Genomic DNA, 13,719 nt, shown 5'->3' on the forward strand with positions numbered 1-13,719 from the left:
TGGATTGGAAATGCTGTCAAAGAAGCCTTGTTGAATTTATCCACTGTGTTTTCTCAATGATATGCACCTACTGAGTGGCAGAAGGAGTGAATGTTTGTGAATATAGTGCTTATCAAGCGACTGCATTGTTCTGGATGGTGTCAAGCTTCTTGAATTTTGTTGGAGCTGAACGCATCCAAACAAAAAGGGAGTAAATCCTTACACTCTTACTTGTAGATGGTGAAAGGTTTGGCAAGCTATAAGTGAATTTCTTGATGCAGAATTGCTAGTTTATGACTTGCTGTTGTAGTCATAGTATTTATAAAGCTAATCAAGCTCAGTTTCTGCCAATGGTAGCCTGCAGGATATTGATAATGGAGGTTTCTAGTGATGGTAAATTGAATGTGAAGGAGCAATGGTTAGCATCTCTCATTGGAAGTGGTCAGACCACTTTTGAATACTGTACGTGATTTGCTGTATTTGGACATGGAATACTTCATTATCAGAAGTGTTGCAAATGGTGCTGAACATTGTGTAATTGTCGAGTATTCTTACCTCTGACTTTATAGAGGGAAAGACATTTGTGAAGCAGCTAAAGATGCACCCTGAAGACATTTGCCATGTGGGTGCCCATTTCACCTATTCCTGTTCTCCTGAAGTCTTTTAATACATTTTTAAGTTCTATAACATTCACAGACTTTGAAACTATGGCTATATAAACATGCCCACCTCTCTAAAGTATAGAGATCTAGATACTGGCATCTGAGCGATGTTGATGAAAATTTCCATGCAGTCTGTTATCCTCATGAAAATCAACAAATTTTGAAGAGTTTAATTTTCCAGTGACTGACTGACAGAACTGAAGGATAAGGTTTCACAGTTTTGAACTTTTACTGTAATAAATTAGAATCAAATTAAAATGAAAAGCATACATTGTGACAAAGATTTGAGGTGAATTAGAGGATTGAGTAGGTTTTAAAAGCCAACCAAAGATGACCAGAAAAAATGAAGGAGAAATTAAACCATGAGGATAAATGAGCAAGCAAGCAAGTTTTTTTAAAAATTAATAGGAAGAGGTTCATTAAATATATAACAAGGAAGATAGAGTCAAAAGTGCCCTTAGAAAGGTTGCTGGGGAAATGGTAACCAGAAACCAGGGAATGGAAGAAGAGTTGAATAAATGCTTCAGCCCATTTTCACAGGGGACATAAATAGTCAGGGGGTTAAAATGGAGGAGGAAATAAGTACAATAACAATCACTGGAGAAAACGTATGAGGGAATCTCTTGACGCTGAAGATCAATAAGTCCCCAGACCTGACGCGATATATCCTAGGATTTTAGAGAAAGTAACTGCGGAGATGGTGGACACACTGCTAGTACCCAAGGCATTTGGAATGTTGGTCTTTATTTCACAAGGAATAGGACATAAGTATAGGAAGTTTTGATAAAACTATACGAGCACTAACCAGACCTTACCTGGAATACTGTGAACAGTTTCACTGGCCTTATTTAAAGCAAGGAATATCATTGAAGACAGCCCAAAGAAGATATACTAGATTGATCTAGGCATGGAGAGATTTTTACATGAGGAGATATTCACTAGGTTGAGTTTATTTTCACTGGAGTCTTGAAGTGCCCTTATTGCTTAGGAGGTTTACAGAATCATTGTGGCAAAGTTGTTTCCTCCTTGGAAGAGTCTTGGATCAGAGGGTGTAACCTCAGAGTATGGCGTTGTCCATTTAAGACAGGGATGAAGAGGAATTTCTTCACTGAGGTAATGAATCTGTGGAATTCTTTACTGCAGACGGCTGTTGAGACCGGATCATTAACTTTATTCAAAGCTGAATAGAAAGATGCTTAATCAGTAAGGGAATCATGGGCGTTGAGGTAAGGAAACATCTCGAGACAAGGATTATCAGATCAGCTGTGATCTTATTGAATGCAGAGCAGACTTGATGGCCTATTTCTAATCCTATATATTATGCTCTTAAACTAAAAACAATAAATCAAGTATGTTTTTACAGGTTACAAATACGCAAGACTGATAAGTTGATTTTGTATTAATCAACTAACACAAGTAAAGTATGTTTTAGAGCTCTTTGTTGTGCTCACTGCATTTTGGGCAGATGTGTACCATTATAAGAACAAGTTCTAAGTATTCCCACCTGACCAGTGGATTCCCTGCAGATTTCATCCTCTCACAGAAAGCTGAAAGTTCTCAGTTGGAATTCATGGTCCTGAGCCTAAGTCTTCCAAGTCCAACATGCATCAGGAAGGTTTATCTTAGCAACTCCTTGGTCCTTAAATTTTTCATAAGTCCTGTTATTTATTTTACCTACTTTTCAACAGTAAATCAACTTTTACAAGCATCTTAGTTAGCTTTTACAATCAAAACAATCCGCCCAGTAATGACCTTGTCTGGAAGTAGAACAGTAACAAAGATTAATAAGATATTTTAAATGTGTATGGAATCTGTAAGTTTAAAATGTTTGAAATAAGTTTTGAAGAGTTTACATCATTGTAATGGATAACAAATTGATCTCAGACACAAATAAAAAACATGAATAAATAGGATCATGGTGATACAAGTATATACAATGTAATTTTCTAGTGATTTGATTCACAAAATTCGTTCCAAGAGACAGGAAAAGTTTTCCATAATTGCACCCTACTAACTTCTTTTTGTTAATTGACTATACACTCATGACCAGTATTTTTATCAATTGGATTTCATTTTTTTACAGTAAAGTTTCAAGCTCTAGTTACTGTGGGCTCACACCCTTTCTGACACGTGTGCTGTAAATATTGCAACAAGACATCTCTCCACACAACCTTGTTCTTTATTTTTCAGCCCATGACTGAAATCACCACTGATAAATTAATTAACAATGGTGCTCAAGTATTCTAGATAAACAAAAGAGATTGCACATCCATGTTAATTTAGAGCGATGCTAAAATCTTAAGAAATTTGCTATTAGCTTTTATTTTTAAGTTTGACATTCAAGATGACAGTATTAGGTTTTCCCTGACTTAAAATTTGGTGAACCTGTTTCAATTTATTCTGAGCAATTATTGATCTTTTTAATTAATAGGGTTTATGATAGGCACCATTCACCTCTAAGTGCTGAAGTATGAGCTAACTAAAACACAAAATGCACCACATAACCAGGTACAGCTCTAAAGACTATTCACACTGAATCTGATGAGGCCAGACCTGCTGAGTTTCTCCAGCATTTTCTGTTTGTTTTAGCCAGGTTCAGTTTTGACACACTGACATTTTTGGAAGCAAAATTTAAGAGGAAGAATAATAATTTAAAAAAAGTACGAATACTTTTCATTCGATAAATGTGTAGCTGCGAAAAACACAGCGGGTCAGGCAGCATGTGAGAAGCGGGAAGTCAACGTTTCAGGCCGAAACCCTTTGTCAGGACTGGGGTGGGAAAGGAGAGCTCAGAAATAAATAGAGGAAGGGAGGTGGGGCTAGGGGGAAGGTAGTTGTGATGGAGATAGGTGGATGCAGGCAGGGGGTTATTGTGGTTGGTCAGTGGGAGGGTGGAGTGGATAGGTGAGTAGCAAGATGGATGGGTTGGGAGTGGTGAGATTTTGAAGCTGGTGAAGTCAGTATTCGGGCCTGAAACATTGTCTTCAGTTTGGATACTGTCTGACCTGCTGTGCTTTTCCAGCTCCACATTTATTGACTCGAGCTTCCAGCATTTGCAGTCCTTATTGTCTACAAATATTTTTAACGTGTCATTACCTGCATACTGAGACCAGCTTTTTGGTAACAGTATTTGTAAACAAAAATATTAAATACAAAAAAAATTTCTTCCACACTAGTCAGGGTTTAAAACTGAAGTAACTACAATTTTATGGAATATTTTGTTGACAGAATTAAACCACTAGATGGCACAATTTGATTTTAAATTTGTTCACTTTGAAATGGGTAATCGAAGTTCTGGTAAATGTTCACTTGAGTTTCCAACCAGATTAGATTTAACAAAGATGACAAGGTGCAGGGCTGGATGAACACAGCAGGCCAAGCAACATCAGAGGAGCGGTAAGGCTGCTGTTTCGGGCCTAGACCCTTCTTCAGATATAACAAAGGTAATTTTCCTGCTTCTATCATGCTGCTTGGCCTGCTGTGTTCATCCAGCTCTCCACCTTGTTATCAAAGGTTATTTTGCCCAATTTGACATTCACAACTTTCTTTTTATTGATGTAATGACTGAAGAATTAAGAGTAGTACAAATAAGTTACTCTGACTTTACTGTCTAATCCTCAATTCCACACTTGCATCCAGTGAGATTTTGTATTGTAAGATTATGTCTGTAAAATAATGCTTATGTAAGGTGTATTCCAATATAACATGTCTTTGTTACATTTTTGATAATTTTTGGCTGATGTTGAACTGCAACTATCAACTGGGGGTAGCTGTGCAAAGACCACAGAGTCTTGACTTCCTGGAAGTTAATAAATGTGGAGGAAGATTGAATGAATTAGAGGGAATGGAGCCATACCTCGTACAAAGGAGGCCACCTTGCAGGAGTTCTTGAGGGTAGATACTTGCTAATCAATCTGTTAGAGATGTTATTATACACTTCTGGAGTAGGTGGGACTTGAACCCACGCGCCTCGGTTCAGAGGTAGGAACACTATCTCTCTGGCATAAAAATCCTCGCGTTCCTGCCCTATGCCCAAACGTCTACAGCTGTTCATCAATGAAAACCGAACAAAAACAGAAGTTCCTGGAAAAGCTCAGCAAGTCAGGCAGTGTCTGTGAAGAAAAATCAGAGTTAATGTTGAGGATCTGGTGACAATGTGGATAGTTGCTGATCTGAGGAAGGGTCACTGAATCTGCGATGTTAACTCTGATTTTTCTTCACAATGCTGCCAGACCTGCGGAGGTTTTCCAGCAACTTCTCTTTTAGTTCATCAATTAACTTTGCTTCAACGCAAGGTTAGAATTGTGGGTGTTTACCGATGAATGCAAAGTACTCAGTTCCATTCTTAAACCCTTAGATACTAAACCAGTCTATGACTATATGCAACACAATCTACACACCACCGAAATGTCGGTATGATCATAAGAAGTAGGATCAGTTGTAGCTACTCAGCCCATTAAGAGTGTTCCACCGCTGAATAAATTCATGGAAATTCTGAATTTGGCCTTGACTCCATTTTTCTGCCCACTCCTCAAAATCCTCACCTGACATGTAGAATAAAGATCTGTCTAAACCATCCCTGAATATATTTAATAACAAAACCTCTCAAGAAAAGCAATTCATCTCCATCTTAAATGGGCAACTCTCTTATTTATAATTGTTGCCACTTAGTTATAGATTACTCTGAGGGAAATTATCCTGTCAGCATTGTGTTCACTAAGCCTATTATTTATTCTTCCGGACTCCAATGAGTACAGACCCAACTTACTCATTCTTGCATCAGAGATAACCTTTCGACACAGGAGTCACCCAATGAACCTCCTCTGCACTGATTCCAATGCAAGTCTATCCCTTCTTATGTAAAGAGTCCAAAACAACTTGGATTCTCGAGATGCAGTGTCCCCAAGCTGTACCATTTGTAACAAGACTTCTCTAATTTTGTACACCATTCTCTTTGCAGTAAAGAAAACATTACCTTCCTACTTGCTGTACTTGCATGCTAGCTTTTTCTGATTCATGTACATTTAGATCCCCCTAGACTGTCGTATTCTGCATTCTGTTTCTGTTTAAATAGTATTGTGTATTCTTCCTAACAAAGTAAACAACCACACATTTTCCCACAGTATACCTCAGCTGCTAACTTTTTGCCCATTGAAAACCTAACTGTATCCCTTTTCAGATTCTACATATCCTCTTCAACTTGCTTTTTTGGTCATTTTTTACTGTCATATTTGGCTACAATTCAGTCCTTTTTTATCGAATTAATTAAGGTAGTTTGTAAATAGTTGAGCCATAGCACTAATTCCTGTCTACTCTAATAGTTATAGCCTGACAATCTGAAAATGGCTAATTTCTCCTAAGCCTGTCCACCATCAATGAGGAGCAAGTCAGGATGGCTGGATGAGTGCATCTCCCAAAGACTGTCAAGAATCTTGCTGTCCACCAGGATAAAGCAGCCTGCTTCATCAGCATCCATTCACCACTTTTGGCATTCACTTCCTGTGCCATTAACGCATCGTGGCAGTATCATGTGGCATATACAAGGTGGCACGGTGGTTCAGTGGTTAGCACTGCAGCCTCACAGCACCAGGGACCCGGGTTCAATTCAATTCCAATTCCACTCCAGCAATTTGCCAAGGCTCCTTCAAAAGCACCTACTAAACATATGACTTGACCTGTGCAGCTTAAAATAAGAACGACAGATGCATAAGAACACCATGACCTGCAACTTCCTTATCCAGTTACACAGCATCCTGACTGGGATGTATTTGTTCTTTGTTGCTAAGCCAAAATCCTGGTACTCCCTCTCTAACAGCACCTACAGGGAATAAACTGCAGCAATTCAAGGATCCTTTAGCACCACCTTTTCAAGGGCAATTAGGAGGAGTCAATGAATGCTAACCTTCCCACTGACAGCCATATAGCAAGAATAAATATAACAGTAATAATTAATGTACAGTTCCAAACAACCTGTATTATTGTGATCTATGAAGCAGATAACATTAAACTTCAAAAGGATATAGACAGGTTGATGAAATGGGTAGGCAAATGGCTTATCAAATTTAATGCAGAAAACTGTGAAGTGATTTATTTTACTAGGTAGAGCAGAGAGAGGCAACACACAAGAAAAGAAACAATTCTAATATGGATACAGGAGGAAAGGGACCTTGGGGCATATGTGCTCAAATCTGACTGTGTATAGTAAAGACTAAATAAGAAATCTTGTGGCTTTATTCTAACTTTAAAAATGTAGAAACCTGGAAAATAGATACAGGGGTAGGCCACATCCAGCTCACTCTGGAATATATAATGAACTAGCCCTAACAACTTTCTGTGATGGAGAATTCCACACATTCACAATTCTCTGAAGAAACTTTTCCTTGTCTCAGTTCTGAATGGCTCATCCCTTATTCTCAGTAACTATTAGTTCTGGACTTCCCAACATTGGGAACATTCTTTCCTCATCCAGTCTGTCCAGTCCCCTCAAGATTTTATACCTTTCTATGAGATCCCCCTCTTTCTTCTAATGAGTACTCTAGATAATACAAGCCCAGTCAATCCAACCTTTCATCATATGTCAGACTTGCCATCGCAGAAATCAGTCTGGTGAACCTTCGCTGGTTTTCCTCAACAGCAAGAATGTCCTTCCTCAGACCAGGAGACCAAAACTTCATAAAAGGTGTGGCCTCACCAAGACCCTGTATAACTGCAGCAAGGCATCCTTATTTCTATATACAATTCCTTTCGCCATGAAAGCCAGCATGCCATTAATTTTCCTCACTTTCCGTTGCACCTGCATGTCAACCTTCAGTGAATGTTCCACCATGAAACCCAGGTCTGAAGAAGTGTCCCGACCTGAAACATCAGGTTACTCTGATGCCTGACCTGCTATGTTCATCCAGCTCCATACTTTTTTATGTCATTGCACTTCACCTCCTGAACTGCCAGCATTTAGATAATAATCTGCCTTCCTGTTATTGCAACCAAAGTGGATAATCTCACATTTATCCACGTTATATTGCATTTGTCAAGAATTTGCCCACTCAGCCAGCCTGTCCAAATCACCCTGCAGCCTCTTAGCATCTTCCTCACAGTACCTAGCTTAGTGTCATCTGCAAATATTGCATTCAATTCCTTCATCTAAATTATTGAAGTATATTGTGAACAGCTGACATCCCAGCACCAAACCCTGATGTACCCCTCGCGTCACTGCCTGCCACTCTGAAACAGACCCATTTATTCCAACTCTCTGCTTCCTGTCTGTCAACTAGTTCCATATCCACATAATACATTACCTCCAATACCATTTTCTTATTAAGCACCTAAAACCTAAACTTTTTCTCCAGCAAATTAAGAAAAAATAGTACTGGAGCCTAACCATGTCATTCAGCAGGTTCATCGAGAATTGTAATGAGGCGGTAGGACTGAAATTTTAAAAATAAATTTGACCTGATTCAGCAGGTGAGGTATTAAATAATATTCTGTCTAACTGTGGTCGATGAAAGATAATGAAAGTGTCATGTGGCCTGTCTTTGAACACCTGTGTGTTTAATGGAAGGTATCGTGTCCTCTGGTTAAATAAAGAATTGCTCAAACATGCTTTTACAGTTCAGCAAACACACTCAGGCTAACAAATATTAAACTGGTTCAAAGTGAAAACAACTCTTGGGTTTCAAGATGCAGCTATATTTTAAATTGGTTTAGTTTGTAATTTCGTGTTTGTACTTTGTGTGCTTATTTTGAACGTCATGTGTTTTGCATCTTGTAAAATTGCCATGATAATTATTTTAATAACGTAAATTCTTTTGGACAACAAGGGATTCAGAACAGTCTTTTGAAAATGACTTTAGTTAACTTGTTAAATAGCTCATTTAACTAACAAATATTGGTAGGCTTTAGAATTGTCCAAAAAATTAAGATGTCAGTTAAATATTTAATATGAATCACTAAGGTGTGAGACTACATATCCTCTAAATAGACAACAAATTACTCTGTGGTGCTTTCATTGAAAATCTATGAAGTCTTTTTTGCAAGAGTACACTTTATTCATAAATTGTCTATAGGTGCATTTCAAAACCGGTTTAAGTTGGTAATTACAGAAAATGCAATAAAAACATCACATATCTCATTTGAGCATTATACACATAGACGTAACAAAAACAAAATTGCTGGAAAAGCTCGCCAGGCCTGGCAGCATCTGTAAAGAAGAAATCAGTGACCAGACCGGAAACGTTAACTCTGATTTTTAATTCACAGATGCTGCCAGACCTGCTGAGTTTTTCCAGCAACTTCTGTTTTTGTTCCTGATTTACAGCATTCACAGTTCTTCTGATTTTTATGCCCATAGACATATTTAGTTCTCATGGAATTTTGACTCTGCTTTCTGTGCACAGAAGCTGCCAGACCTGTTGAGTTTCTCCAGCAGTTTTCTACTTTTGTTTCAGATTTCCACCAGCTGCAGTTCCTGATTTTATCTCAGGGTTCTAGTCAAGAGATAATAGAAAGTGGTAGCAGTGCGATGAATAGTAAACAAAGCATTTGTAAATTGGACACACAATACCTAGCCATCCCAGATTGATTATGTGATGAGCATGTGTTGACAACCCAGTTAGAGATCCGGATGCCTCTGCTAATCCACAGAGAAAAGCTGATAGCGAGGAACAATAAGCCTTAGATAACTCCTGCCAGGCCAGCGTGCAGTAGGAAGACAGAAGAAGAATTTCAGTCCACAGACCAAAACAAGCGTTATAAGCATATAATATTTAATTTGAATCAACTGAATCCACTGACTTTATTGTGTATGATAAACAATAAATTACAAGAAACCCAGGAAAACGTACCTCCACCAGAACGATCTTGTAACAAGCCAGGATTAGTAGTCCTCTCTGGTGCTCTCAGTTCAGTCTATGATTGTATTTGACTTAGGTCAATGGGGCAATGGTAATGGTGGTTGTACTATCACTGGACTAGTAATCCAGAAACATTCATGAGAATCATTGAGTCATACCACACAGAAACAGACCCTTTGGCCCAGCTTATCCATGCCAACCAGGTTTCCTAAACTGAACTGTCCCATTTGCCTGTGCTTGGCCCATACATCTCTAAACCTTTCCTATTTACATAACTATCTTTTAAGTGTTGCAATTGTACTTGCCTCTACCGCTTCTGGCAGCTTGTAACATACACACACCAACCTCTGTGTGAAAAAGTTGCTACCGCAGATGCCTTTAAAAAGTTTCATTTCTCACCTTAAACCTATGCCCCTCAAGATTTTACACACCTCTATAAGGGCACCTGCAACCTCGTACACTGCAGGTGCAGTTTCAAATCTGCTACAGCAACTAGTGAAATTTAGATTCAACAAATAAATCTGGAATTGAAAGCTTGTCTCAGTAGTGGTAACCATGAAATTATTGAATGCAGTAAAAAAAAGTTAATAATGTCCTTTATGAAAAAAACTGCCTTCATTATGTATTCAGGCATATGTATGATTCCAGACCAATTATAATGTGGATAATTTTTAACTGCTGTTTGAAATGGCCTGGCAAGCCATTCATTTCAAGGGAACTTCGGGATGGCCAACAGATGTTGATCTTGCCAATGACAACCAAGAAGGAATGAAAATCATCTTAGAATTAAACTCATAAGTGAGCCCTAAGCCAGACAGTGTGTAAGATATGAATGATAGAAATTGAAAATCTATTTGAGGTAAATTTTGACAGTGAAATAAGACCAGTGGTTTAAGGTGATATCAAAAAAAATAAGAACAATGGAAGCAAAACTTTAGAGATAATGGGAACTGCAGATGCTGGAGAATCCAAGATAACAAAGTGTGGAGGTGGATGAACACAGCAGGCCAAGCAGCATCTCAGGAGCACATCAGAGAGCTCTCTGATGAAAGGTCTGGGCCCGAAACGTCAGCTTTTGTGCTCCTGAGATGCTGCTTGGCCTGCTGTGTTCATCCAGCTCCACACTTTGTTATCTTGGATTCTCCAGCATCTGCAGTTTCCATTATCTCTGATACAATTTTAACCTCACTGCAAAGCCTCTTCCAGGGATGCCTAACCTGAAGAAGTTACACTTCTCCCTCCGGACCAACCTCAGGGGATCTCTCTCCCACTGCAACTCTGAAGCAAAACTTTAAATTGTTTATGGTTGAAGCATTGTAATTTACACTGAGATGGAAGGATTAAATGATCAAACATCCTACTTTCTCTACATTTTTTGTGCTTTTTAATCTACTCTGAATGCTTCCCTTATGCCTTCATGAAGGAATTTTTATGCCAAGGAATTTCCTTCAATCTGATCTTGCACTACTTTAAGACCTAAGAGAACAAACTTAAGACTTTTTCATGAGAGAAATGCGCACAGCCCTGTCGCCAGGACAGGAGTATAATATCGTGCCTCATAATGCTGCAGCAATTAAATCTTCAAGCTTTGGAGCATGATTTTTCACATGATAGGACAATCAGAATACAATAAATTCAAATGTTATTCAGCTCTAATTGCTGCTTTTATTCTATTTTCTATAATCCAAGACTGTAAATGTACAATGAGACATGTTGCTGTCAATCAAGTTTCTACAGCTTTGGTAATTGGAATTAAATATGAAACAATATTCAAAGGCCATCAAAGGAGAAAACCATTCTTTTTATGTGTTGCAAGGCTCCAACAGCAGTTGTGGGTATTTCTAAGAAATTACATGCTGCACAAAGAAACTTCACATTTTCTGAAGGAAGATTAAAGTTTAGACGTTTCAGCAGATTATTGGGAGCTGACTTAAAGAGCAGCAGCTCTTATCATGCGTAAAGTTTAGCATTTAAAAGGTGTGGGTGCTAAATTCATTTGTGTAATGCCAACCTGAAAATTAATAACTGAGGACTGCTTCCTGTCTGGCCCACAGATGGAGCTGAGCCATGTTTGCAATCAGGTCCATTCCCTATCAATACATTCAAGGGTGCAGAGTGTGCATGATGATATCATGCTATGCAAGATTTGCCCATGTATATGCACAACTGATGCCAGTGTTGCTAGACAAAAGAGGATACCAGAAGAAAGCACTTTAATTAATTTGGTCACTAGGATGAAGGCAAATAGTGTTACTGTTATGTTTAATGCTCCCTGTCTCTATAAGCAGCTACAAGTGTTGGTGTGAGTTTGCCAAAACCATGGTAGAGAAAATTAAGTAAGGTGAATCTATATAATGTTTTAAGATCAAAACTCAATCACTAATTTAAAAATTCCAGTTGCATCATTTTTGTTATGAACATAAGCAGCAGAGCAAAGTAAATGGGCAGGGAAATTGAAGCTGCTCACATAGCCAAACATGTCTCATTTCAGTTACAAAATAATGCAAATCAGATCTCATGCCAAATTTTCTGTTCTTCAACTAAACTCAACCCCCAATGCTAACTTACACAATATCAAATGGGTACATAAATGATGCATAGACTTAGCCAGCAAAATCTGGACTTCTAAAATTGTTAGTTTGAAAAAGTTGATGAAACATTGAAATTGACTTATATTTTTCTACATATATTTGTTCATGTTGCAAGTATGGTAATGTGTAGCCCTCAATAATTGCTGGCAGAAATTCTTGTCAGGGATTTTATAAACCTCCCTGATTTCGTTGAGGAAAATAAGATGCTGAATGGATGCTGAGTGCAAATGCAGGGTCCCTTCATTTATTGTGAGTGTTAATAAATAATTTGTGTCCCTCCACTTCATGGAAGAAACTACCAGCAGATAACTAGTACTAGAGGAGGGTCTTGGCAACAACCAGGTGAAGACAGCAGCACTAGTGATGTATTGAGATAGGTGTCTGCCCTTAACATCAAGGCAGAATTACAAAAACAACTCAGTACAGGTAAAGAGCACCATTGGCAAGTATTTATTATCTAATGCTACTTGTCCTAAAGAGGGGGAAGGTAAATAATTGCTTCCTGAATAAAACTGAGTGGCGAACTAGGGCAGTTGTTGTATGCCTGGCTTAAGTATAGGCTAGACGGATAAGGGCAGTAATTTTGCTCCCCTGAAGGATGTTAGTGAGCCAGACAGGTTTTGATGGCACTCTAGTCAATTGATGGTCACTGTTGTTCATGCCAGGTTTTTAAGTCCAGTTTCATTTCATTTCACATAATGGAATGGGATCATTGAGAAGAATATTTTTGCTCATTGACTGCCATATTAAGTTGTTCAAATATCTCTGAAACATAGATATTCTGCTGACATAAAGTATGAACATATCAATTGGGAGCATAATTCATTAATTGAATTTAAATTCATTACTTGCCATCTATCATGCATTTTGAATGCTGATCTCCGGATTATTCGTCTAGGCTTCAGTATGTCTGGTCAGATAGCATAACAACTATGTTAACATAGTCCTATTCAACCAAATGTTGCATCAAAGAGTTCCAGTAAAATTGAAGTTAATGGGGATCAGATGGAAAACTTGTCACTGTTTGAAATCACACCTAACACACAGGAAAATGGATATTTGAGACTAACCATCACAGATCCAGGACCATGGTGCAGGAGTTTCTCAGTGTAGATTTGAGCTCCAGCTACATTCACAGTTTTACCAATCACTTCCCTTCCTTTGTAAAGCAGAAGTGGGGATGTTTGACTGTTGCATAGTGTGTTCTGTTGTTGATTCTTCACACAAATATGCCAAAGACTATGATTTAAACTAAGATGATTTATTAAAGAATGATAAAATTCCAGGAGAAGACTTCATAGATAACCAGTCCAACCTGTCTCTGCCTCCCTAACCGGTTCTTCCTCTCACCCATCCCTTCCTCCCACCCCAAGCCGCACCCCCCGCTACCTACTAACCTCATCCCACCTCCTTGACCTGTCCGTCTTCCCTGGACTGACCTATCCCCTCCCTACCTCCCCACCTACACTCTCTCCACCTATCTTCTTTACTCTCCATCTTCGGTCCGCCTCCCCCTCTCTCCCTATTTATTCCAGTTCCCTCCCCCCATCCCCCTCTCTGATGAAGGGTCTAGGCCCGAAACGTCAGCTTTTGTGCTCCTGAGATGCTGCTTGGCCTGCTGTGTTCATCCAGCCTCAC

The 13,719-nt window shown here is 38.7% G+C and overlaps 1 protein-coding gene across 1 annotated transcript in view; it reads left to right on the plus strand.

Moving 5' to 3' along the window:
* The first annotated feature begins 4,024 nt into the window (after nucleotides 1-4,024).
* The window catches only part of syt19 (synaptotagmin XIX), a 91,343-nt gene continuing 81,648 nt past the window's right edge, over nucleotides 4,025-13,719 (plus strand). The window contains exon 1 of the mRNA XM_059652030.1: nucleotides 4,025-4,084. The gene's annotated coding sequence lies outside the window, so the exon portion shown is untranslated. The remainder of the gene's footprint in view (nucleotides 4,085-13,719) is intronic.

This window comes from Stegostoma tigrinum, chromosome 17 (genome assembly GCF_030684315.1).
Source record: "Stegostoma tigrinum isolate sSteTig4 chromosome 17, sSteTig4.hap1, whole genome shotgun sequence".
Classification (NCBI taxonomy): Eukaryota; Metazoa; Chordata; class Chondrichthyes; order Orectolobiformes; family Stegostomatidae; genus Stegostoma; species Stegostoma tigrinum.